The following is a 24,093-nucleotide window of genomic DNA, read 5'->3' as shown; positions in this document are numbered from 1 at the left end:
ATTTCTGAATATTGGTGGTGTAAGCAGAATTAAATGGTGTTCTGAATTCTGTGGTGTTGTGTGCCAAAGGAAGTGTGTGGGTTGAGGTGTTCAACGTCACTTCTTTGGTGTGGTTGTTTGTAATATGGATTTTGATTGCATAGTAGATACTTAGTGGTTTCTGGGGACTGGATGTAGCTCTTGGGATAAGAGTGAACCAATATAAATTGCTTGTGTGCTTTTCTCTTGCCTTGAACTCATTTACATTCTGCTTTTAAGTTGTTTTAATCACTGCTGATAAAATCAACCGGTTGAATCCCAAAAACAACCAGTTGATTTTCTGGAAATCAACTTAAACAATTTTGTTTCCTTGATTTCTTTCTCTGTGATTCTGCATTGGAGTTCATTATACCTTCAAAGTTTGCAAAAATCTTTTATAAACAATTCACCCCCTCTTGTTTAAGGTCATATATTCTAACACTCCTTGGATGGGCAACTCCCGTGTCCAATTGAGCTAGCACTTTTTCCCAACCCTCATCATATTGGGCCACATTCTTCACGTTTTGGGTTGTGGCCACAATGGCCTCACACAAAGAATTATTAAGAACCTCTACTGCTACCACTAGATTAGCCAACGTAACCTGTGTAGAGGGGCTGGTGCATGCAGAATTGCATATGTGGACAGAGTGGTTGACAAAAGAAAATTCATCAAAGCCCTTCAGACCACTCTTTTCATCCTTAGTGAAAGACTTAGCTTTTTTCCTCTGCCTCTCCCTACCTTTCGTAGTAGATTTCTCAAATAACTCCACCCTTAACGTTTGCCTCTTGTGTTCCCCTCCTCCCTCCACTTCCTCCTTTGACCGACATTTCTCCCCATCCCCTTGCCTGACCTCCTCATCACAATTATTCACAGAAAATACAGTGCCTTGTACAAAGGATTCTGTGGATGAAACACTATTAGAGGAAGCATACTGATTATAGACACACGTGTACTAACCTCCATTTCCACTTAGGTGCTCATCTTTAATGTATATGCTATACACTTGACCATTTATCCGCATGCCCTTTGCCAATCTAGCATTGTGATTCTTGAGAATACGAACTTGTAATCTTGCATACTCAAGGTTTCCCAATGACATAGTGGACTTATCAATAGACACTAACGTAGCCATTTCTCCTACCACTTTGGAAAAATAGTCCTTGTTCCAGAGAGATATCGAGAGACCATAACATCTTACCCAAACGAATTTGTGACCAACAACGTGCGAATCAGACCATGGTTGAATATCCTAAAAAATGCTCTCAAACCATTATTTATTGATCTTTATTAGATCCTCCATGCACTCCCCTTATCTTGGTGTTAGCAGAGCTAGATTGTCTCCCATATACCACACTCTTACTATATTAATACCCCCTTTAACAACTTCTTCACATAACTGCTCAAAGTCCAAATCTACAATGAATTGGCCAATAACATTATTCTGCATCCATGGCATGATTTGTTGTTGAGTCGTAATTATGGGTCCCTTCCACTTATCTTGTCATGCACCTCTTACTACATCAACAAAGAATTTCTTCCCCTTCTTTTCCATCCATACCTCCTTACCTCTCTTCTTCCTGATCATGACAGGTACATCCAAGCGCAACTTTCTGGTATCCCTCGATTCCTCCATACGCAGGTTCCTAGAATCCCTTCTAACCACTCTAGTGGGTTTGAGCACAAATCTCCAATATCTCATAGTGTTTACATATAGCTTCATGCTCCTTCTCCAAACATCCCACATTTTCCACTTCAAAGAACCTCACGAACCCAAATATTCTCTCCCACTTGTTAAGCCTACGTGATATGAATACTTCTTTCACCCTTTCCCATCTTTGGAATATCTTATACATGTCCTGTTCCTCATAGCCAAATGGAAAGTTTGAGAAGAAAAAATTGTGTGGTTATTGGAAGGTTTATGTGACTTACGGCCAAAGCCATAGTTACCGTTTGGTTCGCCATTGTGCGTCCTCATGCTTACCTTACTTCCAGAGTATACATGCATATTTCCAATGTAAATGAATTTTATTATTGCATAATGTTTAGTATTAATTTCCTCCTATTTAGTTTCAAATTATATCCATTATTTTTTATGACTAACGTATTTTAAAGTTATAACTCAACGCAGGAGTTTGAATTATTTTTTTTTAGTTTTAATAAAAGTTCCCTCTAAAATGGTTTTATTATCTATCTAGCATTATTTAGTTTATGATAAAAGGGACAATTAGATTGAGATTTCGTGGAAAGTGGATTGAATGGATAAAAAATTGCTTAGAATCTTCCTCGATATCTGTGCTTGCAAATGGAAGTCTAACTATTGAGTTCAAACCAAAGAAGGGCTTAAGGCAAGGGGACCAATTAACACTATTTCTCTTCCTCATTGCGGCTGAAGGGCTTGCAAGGGTAGTTTGATAAGCGGAAGAGAAGATATTAGTAGAGAGTATTGAAGTCGGGGAAAGGCGAGTAAATGTGAGTATGTTGCAATATGCAAAAACACCCTATTTATTTGTAAAGCCACAACTCAAAGTGGCATGACCTTAAAAGCAATTCTGAAGTGTTTTGAACTTGCATCTAGTCTTAAGGTTAACTATTTCAAGATCAAGGTTGGTGGAGTGGGTGTGAACGTCAATCAAACGATGTTTTGTTCTTCTATTCTTAACTGAGATATTATGAAGACACCTTTTACTTATTTGGGGGTGATGGTAGGAGGGAATCATAAGGGGTGTGTTTTTTGGGAAGGGGTGCTCAATAAGTTACGGAGTAGGTTGGGCTCTTGGAAAGGGAAATTCCTTTCTATGGTTGACAAAATATGTCTTATCAAATCTGTGCTTACATCTTTACCGCTATTTTACATGTCCTTCTTTTGTATGCCAACTATTATGGTGAAGGAAGTGAAAATGATACAAAAGAGTTTTTTATGGGATTGAGGCTCAAAGAATAGAAAAGTTGTCTAGGTGGCGTGGGACAAGGTTTGTGAGTCGAAAGATAAAGGTGACTTAGGGGTTATTGATATAAGAAAGTTTAACTTGTTTCTTATGGGGAAATGGATTTGGAGACTTAAGTCTGAAAAGAGAAGTTTATGGAAAGATATCCTAGATTCTAAGTATGGTGGGTGGAAGGGCTTAAGGTCCTAGTTCAAAACTATAAGGAGTCTGTGTGGTGGAGGGACATTAGGAAATTTTGGAATCTAGAGGAGTGGGGTAATGATTTTGATGACATAGGCTGGTGGGAAGTAGAAGATGAAGAAGAAATTAGGTTTTGGGAGGATAAGTGGGTGAACAATGTTCCTTTAACGCAAAAATTCCCTAGGCTATTTTTGATCTCCTTAGATATTGGTCGCACTTTGTCACAAGTTGGGGTTTGAAGTAATAATAGATGGTCGTGGAAGTTGAGATAGAGAAGGGATCTCTTTGTGTGGGAATTTAATCAGGTTGAAATTTTATCGCAGGTGTTGGATAACAAGAGGTTATTAAGAAATGGTGAAGGTATGACCGATAAATGGTTTTGGAGGGATGTAGAATCTACGATCTTCTTTGTGAAGGCAACTTATAATAGTCTTTTGGGGGAGGAGTCTGTAGTGTATGGAGACTTATTTGCGGAGTTTTGGAAATTGAAGACCTTACCTTCAACACAAATTACGGCTTGGAGGGTGTTATCTAATACAATTGCCACTAAGGACAGTCTCTTGAGACATGATAATTCTCTGGTGTGTGACCGTTGTCCCCTATGTGGTGTGGAAGAAGATACTGTAAGTCATCTCTTTTTTTAGTGTAGGGTCTCTTGGAGAATTTGGGGACTGTGTCTCGAGTGGTTGAAGATTTCTTCGATATTACATTGTGATGCACAAATGCACTTTAAGCTGTTTAAACCTATAGGTTTGAAACATGTTATTGTTAGGTGCTGGGGGGGATTTGGGTAGGTATTATAGGTGAAATTTGGAATCATAGGAATATGGTTGTTTTTAAGAATGAGCGAGTTGATCTAGTTGAGGTTTTTACTGTGGTACAAAGGAATACTTGGTCTTGGGTTACGGTAAAGAAAAGATTGACTGATTTCTCTTACTCGGATTGGTGTTTGGAACCTTTATGTTGCATGAGATATCTGAGAGATTGATGTTTGGTGATTCATGTTTAACGTTTTGTCCAAGTTTGGAAGTTATGGTGTGTTATGTGCAGGTTTCTTGGCTTCTATTTCTTCCTCGCAGGGTCGGTTTGATGTTTTTGGTCTTGGGTTACGGTAAAGGAAAGATTGGCTAATTTCTCTTACTCAGATTGATGTTTGGAACCTTAATGTTAAATGAGATATTTGAGAGATTGATGTGTGGTGATTCATGTTTAACGTTTTGTCCAGGTTTGGAAGTCGTGGTGTGTTTTGTGCAGGTTATTTGGCTTTAGTATCCTCCTTGTAGGGTCGGTTTGATGTTTTTTCCTCTTGGATGTTTGACTTGCTTCTGTTTGTTAGCAAAGATTTTGTTTAGTTGTTGGACTTTTATGTCTTGTTTTGAGAATGTGATTCCTTTGGAGGGTTGATATAATTGTATTTTGTTGTGTTTTTGTATCTTAATGGTATGTTAATATGACTGATGTGTTGTAATGTCTGTTGGATCCCCAACTAGTTGGGTGTTAAGAAACTTAATTTGAGATTCTCTGTGATTGAGGTATTTCTGAAGGGTTTCATTTCATTTTATTTATTATTTGCTGATAAAAGAAAATTGTGAAATGAACTAAATATTACTTTAAAATATGTTTTTATAAAAAAAATGAATGAATAAAAATGAAAAATTTAAAGATTGATCAATTCGAATAAAAAAATGTTTAATCCTTTCACATCATAGAAATCTAACATTACTAATTTAAAACGTGTCTTCATTTAACATTTAAATAAAAATGCTAATTATTTTTAAAAAGGTTTTCTCTTAATGTACGTTTGGCTCCTCTTTCCGTTTTAGAGAAAAGAAAAAATAGAAACAAGATAAGCTAAAAAACTACATTAGGACTAGTAACACTTTGGTGATTAGAAATGTGGGATATATTTAACTTTCCTTCCCAATCTTATATAATAGGGAAAACATTTGTGTTAATTTTACACACTCAAAATCATTAGAAAAATATATTATTTACATGACATAATTATATGACTTTTAAAACATTGAAATGATAATTACTATTAATTAGTTTAACTTACGGAAGCACTTCTTCTCCCCAAACGGAAAAGGATGAGAAAACGTGAATCTCAGAACCAAACTTGTCCCTTTTTATATCTCCAGCATATCAAAAGAAGGAATTTTAAATGTCTAATCAATATGCATTTGTCTTTCCTTTTCCGTATACACTGGCGTAACAAACCCACCTTGAGTATTATTTTAGTAAAGCTTCACATTTTATTGATTAAATTCGAACTACATAATAAATCTTAATTTATCATTATATTTTCTGTTGGAATCTTCGATTAGATATAAAAAAATTTCATCCTATATAAGTATTACAAATTTTATATAAAAGTATTACAAATTTCATTTTATAATTCGATTTTATAAGATTCACTTAGATTTAAAGTCTATTTTTAATATGATATAATTTTTTTTTAAAGTTTATCTTAGCAAAAATTTGTTGACGTATCAGATTATTCACTATTAAACTATCCATATATATAGTTTCACGCACAAATTGATAAATTTCAGCATAAGGAGGGTGTGCTAAAGATCACACATCAATTAGATATAAAAACTTTTCATAATATTTAAGTCTTTTTATAGTACATAAGTAAATGCAAACCTTATCTTATGAACCGATTTTATAAGATTTAGTTAAATATAAAACACACTTCTTAGTCCTTTTAGAAGAAATTAAAAATCAATATTTTAAGAACAATTTTTTTGACAAAAATGTCATAGTAGTTTTAGAAGGTATTCTATATATATTATAGAAAAAAAGTATATTTTTGCTTTCTAGAGAGGATTCCTATTAAATTTTAAAGGAGGAGTTGAGAGAATGAAGAAATGAGATGAAAACATTACCAATATTGAAATCTATACACTTATAATTCATATCTCAGAATTTTCTTTTTGTGTGACTCTTTAATCATCTGAGTAATAAATTTTACTATGGCATGTTGAAGGATGTGAAATGGCTATGATGGATGTAACACATGCCTGACCTGTTTATCCCATTCAAGTATGGGTATGGAGGAAAAAAAGTTGCACTCAATGACTGGTGTGAGGAAGAAGGAAGCTTTCTTATAAAGCATAAGCAGAACCAGAGATTCTGTGTGCGTTCCATCAATGGCTCTGCCATACATAATAAATGTTAAATCAATATTATCCTTTTCTAATTCCATTTTAATATCATTTTCAAGAATATAATTAAACAATATAAATTATTGAAACACAAAATCGATATATAAATAAAGTGAAACAACGTGCATTATTTAATCGGTAAGAAAATATTTTCTCAATATTACATAAAAGTGTGCAGAAGGCTGTTTTTTTATAATGTTTAAGGAAAATAAAGATTCAGTAAGCCTTAAATATTTTTTTTATACAAGATTGAAGTATCTCTTAAACCATTTTTTTAAAATAATTATTTATTCTTTTACCGATTAAAAAATAATAAATAATAGTCTTTTTAAAACAGAAAGATGATGCCATAAGTGTGAGATGAAACCAGAAAGTGCGTGTAAGCGTAAGAACACTAGCATAAGAAAAGGAGCAACTAATGATTAATTAAGATTTTAATTAGACGTGCTGTCAAATAATTACATAATTTGATTATGGCTTGTAGAAGGAAACTTTTTCAAGGTTTTGTTCTCCTCTCATCTGTTGACGTTTGTTAACTAATTATTTACATATGACCATTGAACCTATATTAGAATATGAATTTTTGTGTCACAACAATAGAAGTACTAGTTAGAGTTCATTAAAAGTAAACAATAATAACCTAAACTAACTAACACTCCGAATTCGCTTAGTTACCAGAATCTAATAGATAAAAATAGAATAAAAATAGAACATAATAAAAGCAATGTAACTATTAATTTTATTCAATGTTTACTGAATATAACGATAATTATTAGATTCATTGAAAATTCATGTTCACTTCTTTTCCTTTCATTTTAAGTTTTTTTTTTGGTTGATATTTTTTTTTCTAAAAATAAATAAATAAAATAAAATAAAACACTGACACTCTATACTAAACAATCCAAACAAATAACACTCTATACTAAACAATCCAAACAACCAGATAATGACATCTGCCAGAAACACTAAAACTGCTTTTTTTTTTAAACTTTACATTCTAAAACATACCTAAAAAACTAAAACAACTCAAAAAAGTGCCCAACCCTACACATTCAAATCCATACGGTTTTTATAGTCACCTATGAATTATTTATTTGATTTTTTTAATAAAAAATGAACATTTTTGAGTGTTTTTTTTAATATTTGTTATTTTTTTACTCATAATAAATAAATAAATATTAAATAATAGTAGAATGTGACATCGATAACAATTTTTCTATTGAAAGATTACCATTAAAGGTATCACTAGGGAATAAAGGATTTCAACAAAATTCATATATCACATCCATTAATCATTTCATATACCACAATACCATCAAAAGAAAATAAAGAAATACAGTACTAATGAGAAAAAATAAAATTCATGATAAAAATCTACTAAATATAAATTTAGGTAAACCAATTTTATTCCTAAAGAAAAACTTACAAGGAATTAAATAACTTAAAATGAATTCTTTCTTTTAAATCAAGATTTGCAATGTAGATAATTTCATTCAAACCAAAAGTATAGTCCAACCACGACGACGTCCTCAGTAACAATAGCAATACCAATTTTTCATAAAATCCCCCAATAATTCACCTTAATTAGCTACCACGAAATATACTGCCACAAGAAACAAAAACCTAAACAACCACAAACAACCTTATTTGTATTGCATTTAATATAGCATGCTCTAGGCAAAAACAAGTTTACCTTAACAATCCAAGAAGCAACCTTAAAATGAAGACCAACTTAAAAAAACTTCAAACCTTCAAAATTAGTGATAGAATTAGACATAAACACCCTTTGATTATAACTCCTGATATAGAAGTATGAACATGATTAAATTCAAAGCCTGCAAAATAGAAATATCCATATTAAGAAACCTTAAATTATTGCACATTAATCAAACAACCCAAAATATATTTGCTCAGACTCAATTTTCTGTTTACTAGAGAAATTTTTAAAAGTAATAAAAATTAAAATTTTAAGTTATATTGAATTTAAAAATTAGAAACTCAAACATTTAGTTATTCATTTTTAAATTTCATCATCTCTTTAATTTCTTTCCCTGGAAATTCTCTCTAACTTTTGGAAACTAATTAACATTCTTTTTTTATTAGAAAGTGCTAGTGAGACAATGGCTAGGTGATGCTATTTCTAATTGATTAATATTTTAATCAGAGTAAGTTTTAACTATTAAAAAATCATTAAATAAAAATTAATTCTAGAAATAAAAAATAATTAACTGATATAATAAAAACTAAATTAAATATTATTTTAAAGATTTAAAAAATTATTAATATCTAAATTAGTGTTTTCTAAATTAATATCTAATTAGTTACAAAGTTTTAGTTATTAAGATTTTAATTAATTAGATAGTAATTTAAATTTATTCTTTACTGATTAAAACAAAAGTATTAAATAAACATAAATAATAAGTTGTTAAATTTGAGGTGAATTAAGTTATTTAATAGTTTGTTTACAACAATAGAAGAATATTAAAAAAGTTATATATAGTATTTTTTAAAAGTAAACTAGTGTTACCATCTGCATGATATTTTGTTCTCTTTTTATTTTTATCCTCAACTTCAGCCTATGATGACGACCTGAGATGGTGGAGTAACTTCTAATATTACCTATGTAAATTACAAAAGAAAAGAGACTTTTTTTTGTGCATGCTACAGTGCGACGGTAACCTTTTGTCTTTTAATTTGTTCCTCTTTTCATTTTTTTTCGTTTCAGATGAACATCAAAGGATAGGATCCTTCTCGGAAGCTGGTGAAAGTTCTCTTTTTGAAAGGAAAAGTTTCCCCTTTAAATTTTCTTCTTGTATTTCTGAGAAAGATATCATGAATAATATGCATGCATGGCCCCTCCAAGGGGTAACATATTCAGTTTTTTAAGAATGTGACTTACCCCACCAAACCAGAGCATCCATCCAACAAATCAATGCAATTTTTTAATCAGTCAAAACTCGATCATATCCAAAGCCTTAATCATAATCACACTTTCTTTTAATTAATTAAGTGTCCATCGCCACCACACACCCCAATATATCAAAGTAGTCTTTAATTTCCGTACTGGTCACTGTAAAATATAATAGATACGAAGAATTATCTGACAAATATTTTCACACATATTTTTCATGAAGAACGTGTTTGTCATTTTATATGTTAGACTAATTAAATTCTCTTGGGTGACGAATTTTGATTAGACAAAAAAGAAAGAAAAAAGAGTTGAGGAGCTGAATACTTAATGAATAATGTAACATGAAAGTTTATATTAACCGAATGATATATTGTTGTTAAAAGAAAACATAACAGTGAATCATTTTGTAAAAAGATACTGAATAGAAGAAGCCTTTGCATAATGAGAATTCTCCAGCAATAATTTCTTTTTCCGTTTGAGTCTTAGCACAAACAATAACTCAGATGAAAGAGGAAGGGAAATTCTAAATAACTTGGTAGAAGTTTTGCTAAGCATTAATAACGATGCCGTCTGATCTGAACTGGTCTGAACTTTCATGTAATAACCTTATTTTCAGCTGAGGCAATTGACACATATGTGATGTACACATGTCGTTCAGAATTAAAGTTGAATGAGGTGGGAAACGAACAAGCTGTATGAAGATAGAGACAGATAATGCAGTGACATTCTCACTTAATAACTCTTTGGAATTTGATTAGTTTTTTGTTTTTGTTTTTAAAGTTGTGACAGTTTATGATTTTACTGTGAAGCTGAAACAGCAATGGACATAAGAATAAGGATGTTGATGATCCTATGATGCTTTTCCAGTTTGGAAGTACCTTTCAAAGGTTGTTCGTGTGGGTTGTGCTAATGAGTGTCCTTGCCTGCGGCTTTCTTTAACTTTAGTTTGTTTCTCTCAAGTAGGATCTCATCATAGACCTAATTGATCACACCCCTGTCCCAAATAAATAAACGAATAAAAAAAAAGATTTATACCAATCTGATTCGATGGGCATGAACGTCAAACGCAACCATTAATCACTCCTCACCTTGAGAAAAAAGGAAAAGGAACCTCCCAAAAATCTTTCTCACACACATATGCTGATAACTGTTTGTGTGTGTGTTTTGTCGAAGCATGGTCTCTTACTTCTGCTTCAAGTTTTTTCTCCATATTCCCCAAACAAAAAAATACCCTATACCCACAACTTGGAGAATCGCCAAGCATCAAAGAGAAAAGAAAACGATCTAAGCAACCAAGCATATGTCATTTGGATAATGATAATTGAGAAATTAAAAAAAATGGAAAGAAAAAGAAACTTTAGTTCTCTAGGGTACACTTCAAAAGAAGGAATTTTATTTGTGTCTTTCCTTTTGCTTAGTATATATTTAGATAAATGAGTTTTTAATTTTTTATATATTGTTATATATACGAAAATATATATATATTTTTCCTTTCAAATGGTGATTATGGGTCAAAATTATTTTTGCCTTTTTCCCTTTTCCTTTTATTGATTGGGGCCTCACTAACAAAGTTGTCTCATCTACTTTGAGGAGGATCAAAAGTACCTCAAATTAGCCCTCTTAGAGTGGTCCATTTATTTAAAGGATCATATATTTTGTTCCTACCCCAAGGCATGGTAATCATTTCATTTAAAAACAAATATATATAATTCACAAAACAGGCAGATATAATTTTTGCGGATTATGACGTTCATGCATTGCCTTTTGATCTCATTCTGATTGGCTGCATATCTAAAGGAATCAATAAGGTAAAGTTACTTAAAGAGTCTTTTTCTATACACACAAAAAAAATCATTGATAATGTTTACCCATAAATTTTCCATCCCTATTTGCGGTAGTGTTATTGTAAGATGTTTTCTTTTAATTTGTTTTGAGATGAATTGAAATACTTTTTGTTGATAGAGATCATTATACAAATTATTGTAATAAATAAGTATTTAGCTAAATTATTTATCCAACTCATTTTTTTTCAATAACAAAAATCATAATATAAACAAAGTATTTGAAGTGATATATATATATATATATATATATATATATATATATATATATATATATATATATATATATATATATATATACCAATTCAATATGTTATGATGTTCTTAGCAATACAATCAAATTTGGGTCTTCTTGTTTTCAGAATCAGTCCATTGAGACCAAGGTTTTTTAATGAAAGATCCATCTTTTTCAAATTTTGGGATAAAGGGGCCATTTTCAATTGCATCACAAATTCCTTTGTCAAGATATTCAACAAAGATTTCCGTTCTAACTTTCCAGAATTGATAATTCAAACCACAGAAAAGAGGTGGTCTGTTGATTGAAGCACCCTCTCCAAAAGGTAGTTTTTCAGCCATTGAAAAAATATTTTAGGATCAAACTTGAGTATTTTTCAAGTACCAAGCTCTTGATTGTTAGAATGTATGGCTTTAAACTAGAAAAGGGGGGGGGGGGGGGGGGGGGGGGCGCGTAAAGGGGGTTTTCACAAAAATTTTAAGCTAAAATTAATTTCTTTGCAAGAAATCAGATTAGGAATTTAGTTAGCCAAGAAACAAAGCTCAAAACAGTAAAGCAAAAGAAAAACAATCGGTTTAAGGAAGAGAGAGATGCACAAACAGTTTATACTGGTTCACTCAGCACACACACCAAGAATGTTGATCTTGACAACCTCAAGAGCACACAACCCTTCTTGGCTTTACAACACCAGAATGTACACAATTCTTTAGAACGAATTACACTGTTACAGAATCAACTGAAATCAATACAGAGTAATCATATTCCACTTCTCTCTTGAATAACCAAAGCTCAAAGTGAAAACTCAAATCTTTGAAAAGATCTTTGAAAAACTCAAATATGTTTTTCTTTCTTGTTTTTTGTTATAAAACATTAACAAACTATTTATATAATTCAAATCTTGGTCAAAGCATTTAAAGCAGGAGCGTATTCAATTATAAAACCATTTAAAGCTCACTTAACTAACAAAATTGTTTCTGTAAGGATTTCAAACAAACAATCGGTTGAAATAGTGAATCAATCGGTTGTTTTGGTTTGACAGCAAGTCAACCATCCAAAACAGTTTTCAAACTTTTTCAAAAACACCTAAGTATAAAACAATCAGTTGTTTCGACAAAACAACAGGTTGTTTTTGACTTAGTTTGAAAAACAATTTAAACTTAAAAGATTTGAAAACACTTAAGCTTTAGATTCAACAAAGAGTGGATTACAAAGATAAACTACCCCAGATCCTACTCTAAAACACATAAGCAACTCCAAGGAACTCCAGCCTTCCATCAAACGCTAGGATTTGGATTCTTCAAAGCTTTGATCACACTTGATTCAACAATCTCCTCCTATTTGATGAGGTCAAATCCCTGATTGCTTGTGTTGGACTTGATTGAATCTGAAGCAGTCCCTGCAAAACAAAGTTTAAGCAATATACAACATCTATGGCAGCAGGTTAGAGCAGTACAAAAAACTTGTGTTTTGCTTAACCAAAATAGCAGCCAAAACCAACCAAAACATCAGCAACAAAGCAGCAGAAACATCAATCACTTAAACAAATAGAGTTTGTAGAGAATAAAAGACAACACAACATAAAATCTCCCCCTATTTGTCTTCACAAATAGACTATAAGAAGAGATAAACCATAAATTGTTCCAGATAAAACAGAATTTAAAAGAAAAGGCACTTAAATTGATACAGAACAAAAACAATCGGTTGTTTCGAGCATTCAATCGGTTGTTTTTATTCAGTCATCCTTGCCATACTGAAGCTCAAAGATCTGGTTCTGAACAACTTCAATTTGTTCATCCAGGGTCATAAAACGAGTGTCCATGCTCTGGAATCTGGTGTCAATGCTCTAGAAATTGGTCACACAAAGATCATGGAGATTTCTTTGATTCTCAGCAAAGCCATCAAGCCTATTCACCATGTATCTTTCAAAGGAAGACATAGAAGGAATCTCATCCCCTTGATGTCCTGCACTTGTTCCAGCATCAAAGTTAGTTGCAGGATGTTCTTTATTGTGGATATCCATATCAGCAGCTTGATCTTCTTCATCAAAATCAGTAGCTGCAACACTTGATGAACCACCATGATCACCATCTTTGCTCACCCATCTTCCATTTATTTTGGTGAATCCCATCTTGCTTAGAGAACCATTATTCATTTCTTGTGTTGATTTGACCAACTCAAAGGTCTCATCTTCAAGATTCACTTCAAAATAAAGCAAGAATTTAGAGATTAAAATAGCATAGGGATAGTGGTAGTCACTTAACCTCATGGACTTTTGCATATGTTCTTTGATGATATGAATCCAGTTGATCTTGATCTTCTTCATGATGTAGTAGATATACACAAGATCTTCTTCTGTTAAAACATAATGGTTGCTCCCCCTTGGAGTTAGAATCCAAGTAACAATAAGAGCAAACACCCTTTCATCTAACTTCAAGCCTCCAACAAAACAAATTCTTACTTGGGCTTGTTGATTCTTCAAGCAACTCTTGTAGTATTGGACTTTATTGAAATCTTCCACAATTCCAAGATTTCATTTGTTAATCCTTAGACCAGCATACTTTAATCCAATTACTGCAGCCCACACATCATCGGTAATCTCCATGTCTACACCTTTCATATGAGAAACAAGATTGTTTCCTTCAAACTTGAGATTGGTGTAGAATACCCGAATCAAATTAGGGTATATGTTTCCCTTCATCTCCAAAATCTTCTTAGCAACTAATCCTTGAGAAGCTTTCTCACATTGTCTAGCTTTTTGACTTTTCAGCCATTAGACTCCTAACAGCGAGATCTACAAGACTGCCCGATCAGAATCTTTGATAGATCAAGTTCATTTTTGTTCCCTTTTTCCTTTTCTTTCCCTTCTCTCTAAGATTCTGACCTCCTCGCTCACCAGTTTGACGGTCGAAGTTTGCCATTAGACTCCTAGCAGTGAACTTTATGAGATTGCCCGATCAAAATCTTAGATAGAGTAAGTTCATTACTGGCTCATTTTCCTTTGAGTTAGTTTTGATCTGGTTAGGGTTGCTTTTAGTTTAAGTTTGCATGTGAGGCTTTTATCTTCAGTATTAGTCTCTGTTAGATCAGGGTCCTAGTGATATAATTAGATTTGTGATCAAGACTTTGTGGTGCAGATTAGGTTATCCTTAAGCTTTTGGTGGGTAGGAGCTCTTAGTGAGCATCTGCTCAAGTCCAGGTAAGGGAGGCTAGTTTTATTTTTAAAATAGAACCCTAGGTTAGAAGATTTGAATGTGAGGTGACGTGGCCACCAATTCCAATTTTGCTTGCAGGATTGTTTCTTTAGAAAAGTAAAGTAATATTTTGATTGAAATGGTTGATTTTGAATCTTTTATATTAATTTTAAGGTGAATAAGTTGTTGAAAGTGTTTGTGACTGAGAGTTGAAAGTGTTTGAATGATAATATAAATGAGTTGAACTGTTTTTGAATATTTTGTTGAATTACTTAAATGAAAAGTTTGATGAGAAGTGATTGTTTGATTTTAGATGATAATTGATTTAGAGAGCATATATTTGGAACTTAGTTATATGTTTAAGTGAATTTTGAGATATATTTGGATTGTTTTGAAAGTTTAAAATATGATATGATTGAATGGTGCTTTGATGTGTTAAATGATGTATGTAATAAAGTGAAAGAGTGATCAAGACATAGTATTTTTAGGAAAGGAAATACCGTGTTGAGATTGTTATTAGGGTGTATTGATTTGTGAGTGTCCTGTGAATGAGACGATCCTGACTCTACTGATATAATAGAATCACATAGATGAAGTTATTCAGTTGGTGAGAGTCGAAGGAGGTCCATTTGGTTGAGTCTGAGGTTTGAAAGAACTGATCAGAGCAGATCAAATGGATTTACCCTGTCATATGAGATGATGAGATATTGAGATAATTATGCGCATGGCTGATCAAGACATAGTATTTTCAGGAAAGGAAATACCGTGTTGAGATTGTTATTAGGGTGTATTGATTTGTGAGTGTCCTGTGAATGAGACGATCCTGACTCTACTGATATAATGGAATCACATAGATGAAATTGTTCAGTTAGTGAGAGTCGAAGGAGGTCCATTTGGTTGAGTCTGAGGTTTGAAAGAACTAATCAGAGCAGATCAAATGGATTTACCCTATCATATGAGATGATGAGATATTGAGATAATTATGCGCATGGCTGTGTGGATTTCACAGTGAGTAGTATGACAGGTGCAAGTATCTGGATGCTAATTTCAATACACGAGTCTTCCGGAAGTAGTGTCAAGTGTCTGAGTATGTGAGTCAGAAGAAATCTGCCAGGAGTAATGTGGATGATGAACGTGATAAACACTTGATGGTTATGTGAAATGTTTGAGAAATTGTATGAGAATTTATGATTTTTGTGTATCAATTTGAAATTTAAATTATATAGAAAATTTTGTTATAACTAGCTTACCCTGTTATTTGTTTGTGTTTGTTTTTTTTTCTGTGATGATCGTGTTGTCCACGGGAACAAATGAGATTGCAGGTAATAGAGCTCCTAAGTGAGCAGTTGGAGGATGTGATAATATTAATTTGAATTCTCTGTTTGTTTTTTTAAAATCCCTATGAAGAGGGATATTTTTTTTAGATACAATTATGAGATAGTTATATATATTCATATGTTAAGCAGATAGTCTTTATTTTACTTTTATTTTATTATATATGGGTAAAAATTAGGGATGTTACAAAAATGATCTCTAGTCTACACTAGATAATAACAATCTATTCTTTAAGTTTATCCAACTTTTAGGATTCAATAACTTCACTACATATGTCGAATTGAAAAATGAACACATTGAGTCATAATATCCCTTATATATATTTTTTGACAAGATTCCAAAACAACCACATGCAATAATTCTTGCATTAGAACATGATAATCATGAGACTTTAAGCTAATGTAGAAGAGACAAGGCATGTCACCGCGAGCTTATCTCATTTTTTTAATTAATTAATATATACTACTATTACTATCACACACACACATATATATAAGAAGGCATATTACAAATAGGCACCTTCTTAAATCAAGTTAATTTAAAAAATACCACCGCGTTTGACCGTAAAAACGTATTAAATAATGGGTCATTGTTTTAAACTTTTGTACTAGTGCTTGTAGTTCCCACATAGTATCTCTAGTGACTTCATTCCAAAGGACTTTCACTAGCTTGATCTTCTTTTCTATAATTTGTACAAACTTAAGGTTATTCTTTAATTGTATTGTATTAGGCATTATTACATGTAAAGGGTCAGAAATATATCTTTTTAATTGAGACACGTGAAAAACATTATAAAGATTGGAAAGAAAATGAGGTAAAGAAATTTGATTAGCAATATGACCTATTTATGAGAATTTAATAAGGACTAATAAATTGGGGAGTCAGTTTCTTAGATTTCATTATTTTACCAATCTCAGTTGTTGGTATGACTTTTAAGAATACATAATTAATAGGTGTCATATTTAAGTAATATTTCATATTAAAATACATACACTTATGAATATTTATTGATAAAATAACTATAATTTAATCCTTATTTTATGAATTTAAACATTTTTACATATTTTGTGATTATAATATGAATAAAAACGATTTATTCCCAAATATACGAGATGAAAAGGGAAGGTTGGAACGCTCAAAACTCGCCCAAAAACTTGCCTGAGCCAGAAGCACTCCAGAGAACTTGTCCAAGCGAGCCCAATCTCGCCCAGGCGAGATCACTCTAGAGAAGTTGGGTTTTTCTTGTCCAACTTGCCCAGACGAGCCCAATCACGACCATGAGAGAAGTCACTTAGTGAAAGCCCAACTAGATTAAATATGAGGTGTGAGGCACAACCCTATACATCAATGAAAGAATAGAAGGTGATATAAAAGCCTAGATGAGGCAACTGCCAAGGAGAAACATTCTATATCTTCTTTTCTTGTTTTCCATGCTTGTAATGGCCAACATGAGTGGCTAATTCTACCCTTTGGGATTGGGAGTAATCTGTTCAAAATCTTATGTATTGAGGTGATATTCAAATATAATATTTTGTTCTTGATTGATGATTAGTATTGCCATTTTGTTCTTAATGTTTGTTTTATCATGATTTTGATCCTGAGATTTGAGTGAAAAGTACTTCTAAGCATCTGACCTAAATGATAATGCTTAACATACTTGAATGCTAGGAATAAATTTGAAATGTTAATTGCTATCAATATATGCTCATAAGGATAAAGAGTTTTTTAAATATGCAAGGAATCGATATTTAGGAGACTATTTTAATAATTTTATATGCGGGAAATCGATATGAATGAATTTTATATGGGCATCAATATCAATCAAAGATATAATATTATTATTCTTTTCAAAATACAAAAGAGTGAGAAGGATGAACCACAATCCCAATTTTCCCAATTCAATCAACCAACTATTTACTTTGTTATATTTACAATTCTTGCAATCTCACATACAACAAACATCAAACAAACCTTAATTATTGTTTTCTATTTAGTGAATATTTTACTTGTGAATTCAATTGTTCTTTGTGTGTTCAATATTTGTCCTTAGGGAAAAATTAATACTTTTGAAATAGTCATCAATAATCACCTTCTTTGAATTCAAGGGGTCATCTTTATCAACATATCTCTTTTGTCAATTCTAATTTGCTCTCAAATTCTCTCAGATTGTCTTGATTTTCTTGATAGTTTGTTGAACCATGTCAAAGCCTAAGATTAATTTCTCTCCAGACTCAAACTAGCACAAATGTGTTCTACATTTTCTCACAGACAATGCCTCATTGGGTGCCATATCTATGCTAGAATGAAAACTACTATTATAAGTGAATTCAATCAATGACAAGTATCGTTCTCAACTACTAGAATCTTCTAGCACACAAGCTCTCAATAAATCTTCCAAGGATTGGATGGTAATTTATGAGTTTCTATGTGTTTGGGGATGATAAGTTGAACTAAGATAAAGTCTAGTCCTTAAGGCTTGGTATAAATTTCCCCATAATTTTATAGTAAACCTGGGATGCCTATCAGATAAAATACTAGATGGAACTCCATACAACCTTACAATTTCTCTTATATACAATTCAATTAGTTTCTCCAATGAGTACATAATGTTAATGTGTAAGAAGTGAGCAAATTTTATTAACCTATCCACGATAACCCATATGGAATCAAATTTTTGGATTGTTCATGGTAAACAAACTACAAAATTCATTGATATACTATCCCATTCCGATTAAGGTAAATATATGGATTGTAGCATTCTTGCTTTGGCTTTTGGTGTTCTATCTTAACCTTTTTGATAAACTAGACATGTTGTTACATACTGTGCTACCTCATTCTTCATCTTGGCCACAAAATATTTTCTTAAGATTTTGATACATTTTTTATGTGTTTGGATGTATTCTCAATTTGCTTTTACGTGTTTCTTCAAAAATTATTTTCTTAATCTCTACATCATTCAACACACATATCCTACGATTAAATCGAAAAATTCCTATCCTATTTAGGCCAAAAGTATATCTATTCTTTTTCCTTATCAATATCTTTTTCTTTTGAATGAATTCATTACTTACTTGAGTCTCATGGATTTTCCTTTGTAAGTCACTGGTATTTTGAATTGAGTTTAATTTCATCCACTATAATTGACAAATTCATGTATCTGAACTTTTCTAGTAAACTTATCTCCTAAATAATCAGTGATGAGATATATAGGGATTTTCTACTTATCTTCTTTGTCTCATATTTAACTACTTCTGATGAAACGATTATTTAAGACTTTTGTGATCACTACCACCATAAACATAATGTGATATGATTCCACTAGGTAGATATGAATGATTCTTTGACATTCTATGGACTCAACTTGAGTTGGAGATAGCTTAGGCACTTATATTAGAATTGGATCAAGGTTCTATGTTTCAAGAACTCACCAAGACTTGCACCTCACACCAAACTCATATGGAGGAGCCATCTATTGTCAATTGAACCGAACAAAATGTGTAAAAAGGCAAAAGCACCGAACAAAATGAACAAGAACAGAAATGCATCGAACAATTAAGCTAGAATTGAAGAAGAAACAACTAAAAGCAACCAATGAACTAAGAACCGAAGCAAGCTGGAAAATAGAATGAATTACCGAACCAAAAAAGGAAGCTAAACATGTTTTAGGAATTTCATAAGACAATGGAGATGAAAGAAAGAAGAACTTATGGAAATGGATGCTTTGGTTTGATGATCACGCCACTTAGAGGATGAAGACTCCAAGATGAGTGAGCTAGTGCCGCCACTTGAGAGAACCAAATGCACTCAAGATAAGACAAGGTGAAGGAGAAGCAAGCTCTCACAAATCCTCTCTCAAATTGAGTAGAGTTTCTCTATTACAATTTTCCAATCTGAATTTTACAAGGTAAGCACTTTTATTTATAGCCTAAGAGGTGCTGAAATGAAGAGCTAATTAAATTCAAATTTCCCCCCTAAAAGTGGCGTCAATCCTAGAGCATGAGGAAGGTGTGACTTCCTCTCTTAGTTTGGCACCTCCCTATTACGCCTACACCCCTCTACTAAGCTCACACCCCCAAGCTTCCTACTATTTTCCTAAACTAAAGACCTAAAGATGCTTTTACAAAAGAGGTTTCTTATGTTTCCCTCTAAGCAACTTCAAACAAAGATATTACAAAAAGAGAGAACAACCTCCCATTATTTCATAATGCTTTGAATTGACTTCTTGTAAGCCTTTGAGGTGGGCTACCAACTCCTTGAGCGTCTAGCACTTGAGCCTCTTCCTCTTCTTGTCCTTGAGTATTGGCCTCCATTTGGTCTTGAACTTGATCTCCATCATAATGTCTCCATATTTTGAGTACAAAAATAATGACAGCTACTTCCAGGTTATGGGTTGGGTAATTTTTCTCATGGGTTCTTAATTGTCGAGAAGCATATGCCACTAACCTTCTATTTTGCATAAAAAGAGATTCTAATACCATTTTGGAAGCACCACAAAATATTACAAAATGTCTAGAAAGATTAGGTAATGTTAACACAGGGGAAGTGATTAATCTTTTCTTGAGTTCTTAAAAACTATTCTCGCATTTTTCTGTCCACTCAAATGTTCGACCGTTTTTGGTAAGTCAAGTTAAAGGCATGACTATTATAGAAAATCCCTCAATGAATCTTCTATAATACCCTACCAAACCTAGAAAAATATGAATTTCAATCACTGTTTTGGAAATCCCGTGTCCTAAAATTTTTACTTCCTCTAACAAAAATTCACACCTAAACAATTTAGCATACAATTGTTTATTTAAAATTCGAAGAATAGTCCAAAGATGTTTCTTATGCTCCCCAAATGTCTTGAATAAATGAGAATGTCATATATAGAAACAACTACAAAGTGATTTATAAATGAGAATGTCATATAATCCATGAATACTGTAGGAGCATTGGTCACACTAAAAGGCATCATTGATATTCATAATGACCATAATCTAATTCTGAATGCAGTTTTTGATATGCTTTCTTCCTTTACTCTAATTTGATGATATCCTAATTTTATATCTATCTTAAAAAAAATACAAAGGCTCTTCTCAGTTGATCCATCAAATAATCTATTCTAGGGAGATGATATTTATTCTTTATGGTGAATTTATTTAATTGACGATAATCCACACACAATCTACCGCTTCCATCTTTCTTAACTAACAAAACAAGAGCTCCCTAATGAGACACACTAGGACGAATTAACTATTTCTCAAGTAAATCTTTCGATTATTTCTTTGGTCCTCTTAATTCAGAAAGTGACATTCCATATGATGCTATAGAAATTAGTCCAATTTCAAGCATAAAATCTATTGAAAATTCAATCTCTTTGTTGGGTGGCAAACCTGGAATATCTTTGGGAAAAGTCTTTGGAAAATCACTATTATCGTAGGTCTTGTCTTGGGTGTAGAAGGATTGGACTGTTGTTTTTATTGTCCATATTCAGAAAATACATGACCATGTTTTCCACACTTGAAACAGATAAATCCTTTAAAATGAAAATCTTTAGCATAATGATCATGTCCACACTTAAGACACCTAATAAATTCACAGGTCTACTAGAATTTCTAGAAGGAAATTGATTGGATGGAGATCTCCATTGAGGCAATTGTAAGATTTTTTCTCATTATGTCTCATTTTATTCGACATAGTTTAGAATACTTTGGTTTATTATTTTTAGAATCTTCTAGAAATCCTCACTTGTGAATAAGTGTAGGAAAATCATAAATTTCTAATATTTTGGTTGCTTTTCTTAATTCAGGCCTAAGTCCAAATTTTATGCACTTCCTTCTTTTATTTGGGTGATAAAATAAAGTAGAATTCTTCTTAAATTCTTTAAACATAGAGGCATATTCTCCTACTGACATATTCCCTTGTTTCAATTGCATAAATTGTATTTTGTTTACTCTCCTCACATTAGTAGAAAAATATATTTATAAAATTTAAAAACTTCCTAGGTAATGATCACTCTTTCTACTTCCAATAATATTTTGGTACCATCCCGTCAATATTCAACATCTCTTGTCAACATAAAAACAACATAATTTACCTTTTGGTTGTGACAACAATTCATAACTTAAAATGTTTTCTCCATTTTATTAATCCACAATTCACCTTTCTTATGGGTTATCAATTTTTTTTTTCAACTTATAGACTATAAACTTTTTAAAATAAAACATAACACTTACTTTCTTGTTAAACATTTTACACATCTTTATTTATATACATAAGAATTTTACAAGAGTCTTAACTACAATTATGCATCAATACATTCTCAAATAAATATATATATATATATATATATATATATATATAATACCATTTTCTTTTTCAAAGTCCGATTAGAACAAAGGCATGGAATATAAGGGGAGGTATGAGTGGACGTGACATGGATAGTGAAAGTGACATGAGACCTATGAGAAATATTGTAGTTGTGCCGTCAAGAAGGTTAGAAGTGTTGATCTTTTTTCCCATTTTATCTTTTTATTAACTTTTTAATTATTATTTTATTTGGGTTATTTTGCCATTTTGTAATTGATAAAGCAGTTGGCAGAGCAATTTTGAATTTTGAATTGTGAACATTCATTCTTTCTCTCCTCCGTGTGACATTTAGTTATAAGCTCTTTAAAAAATATTTGAACTTTTCACTTTTTTGTTAACCTCCACGCTTTCCCCCTTTAACTCCTTATTTTATGTTTTAAAAGTATTTTAACTCCCCACTTTTTCATCAACCTCCACGCTTCTCTCTTAAGATATTCTCCTTTAACTTCTTATTTTAAGCGACTAATGTATAGGATGGCAAAGTGGGGCAGGTCAGCCGGCTCGCGACCCGTTCAGAAAAACTGGGGATGCCTATTCCAACCCGTTGGCCCGCTAATGCTCGCCTTGCACAACCCGCAACTCACGCATGCCAAGTGTAGGTCAGGGCGAGCTAGTCCGCATAACTTAAACATTTAGAAATTTCTTTCTACACCCCATATTTTCTTCATGTAGTCTTATAATCTAAAAAATTCTAAAATTATTCATTCTAAATTCTATAATATGGAATACAAATTCTTATTATGGGTTGTGTAATCAGGAATATTGTACAATCTAAAACACAAATTTTAACTTCCAAATTTTATAACCTCTCTCTGAATTCCACATTCTGGAAGTTTTACTCATATCTTATTATGCATGTGTTGTGAGAATAATAATGTGAGACCATTTACCTAATTCATCTAAATAAAAAAAAGAATTAAATTTTTTCAAAATTTATATTTAATTTTTTTTTCATTAATTTAAAAAAAAAAGGTATTTCTTATGTGAGCTGCCACGCAGGCCCGTAGGCCATCCTTTATGTGGGGCAGACCATCCCAAATTGTCATCTCTACTAACGCAGAACCTTTTTGGGAGAAATTGTTTTTGTTTTTGGAGAATAAGAAGAAGTCGAACGAAAAAGAAATGTCCTTCTTTTTGTTCCTTTGTTTCCTGTCAAAACCAAACCCCCTTCTTCTATTAGAGAAGGCTGAGCAAGTTAAAATAGAAGCTATCATACTGCCGGAGAGTGGTGCAACGTTGAGAATCTTTAGGTTGGTGAGGTTCGTGATTTCCATGGGAAGGAATGTTTCCGTTGAAGTTGTTGGAACAAAGGCTTATCTTGCATGGCATGCGTAACTCGGAGGTACGATCACTGAGTCGACCACTTAGTTGAAGGCGAGGCAGGAGCAACTCCGCGACTTGGTCATTGGTATGTCCTACTCCTCATCAGTCGCACAATGCCACTGCAACGTTGGATCCCAATTGTCGAGAGCTCTGATGGGGTCGTGAAGGTTGAGCTTGTAAGATGTCAAGGATTGAATCTCCACAACAGTAACGACATTAGAATCAACGCACATTAAGAGTGGTGCGCACAATACCACGAGGAGAAGAAGAACGAATATGGGAATGTGAAAGGATAGTTGTTGGTTTATGGAGAAGGATATGATTAGGTGTTTAGGTTAGCCGAGTGTTTAGTTATTGCTTATATTAACACACTACTCACAAAAAATAAGAAGGAGAGTGCATGGTGATGTGTGCGCTAACAACTCCCCCTTTTGCCATTTTCTCTGTTCATTCTTCTTTAATCATTTATTATCTACGCATGATTCTTTGTGGTGGAAAGATTTGAAGGAGATTTGGGGTTCAGAGGGTTGGGGACGAAACTTTGGTGTTTCTTTATTTTGGAAGATTGGTAATGGAAAGGATATTTGTTTTG

At 32.5% G+C, this 24,093-nt stretch overlaps 1 pseudogene; it reads right to left on the bottom strand.

Moving 5' to 3' along the window:
- Nucleotides 1–21,286: 21,286 nt before the first annotated feature.
- LOC150029638 (uncharacterized) lies at nucleotides 21,287–21,745 on the bottom strand (annotated as a pseudogene).
- Between the last annotated feature and the right edge of the window lie 2,348 nt (nucleotides 21,746–24,093).

The sequence above is a fragment of the Phaseolus vulgaris genome, chromosome 1, assembly GCF_051622355.1.
Source record: "Phaseolus vulgaris cultivar YP4 chromosome 1, ASM5162235v1, whole genome shotgun sequence".
NCBI lineage: Eukaryota > Viridiplantae > Streptophyta > Magnoliopsida > Fabales > Fabaceae > Phaseolus > Phaseolus vulgaris.
The sequence above is the reverse complement of the archived record's forward strand: the minus strand, read 5'-3'. Positions and strand labels throughout refer to the sequence as shown.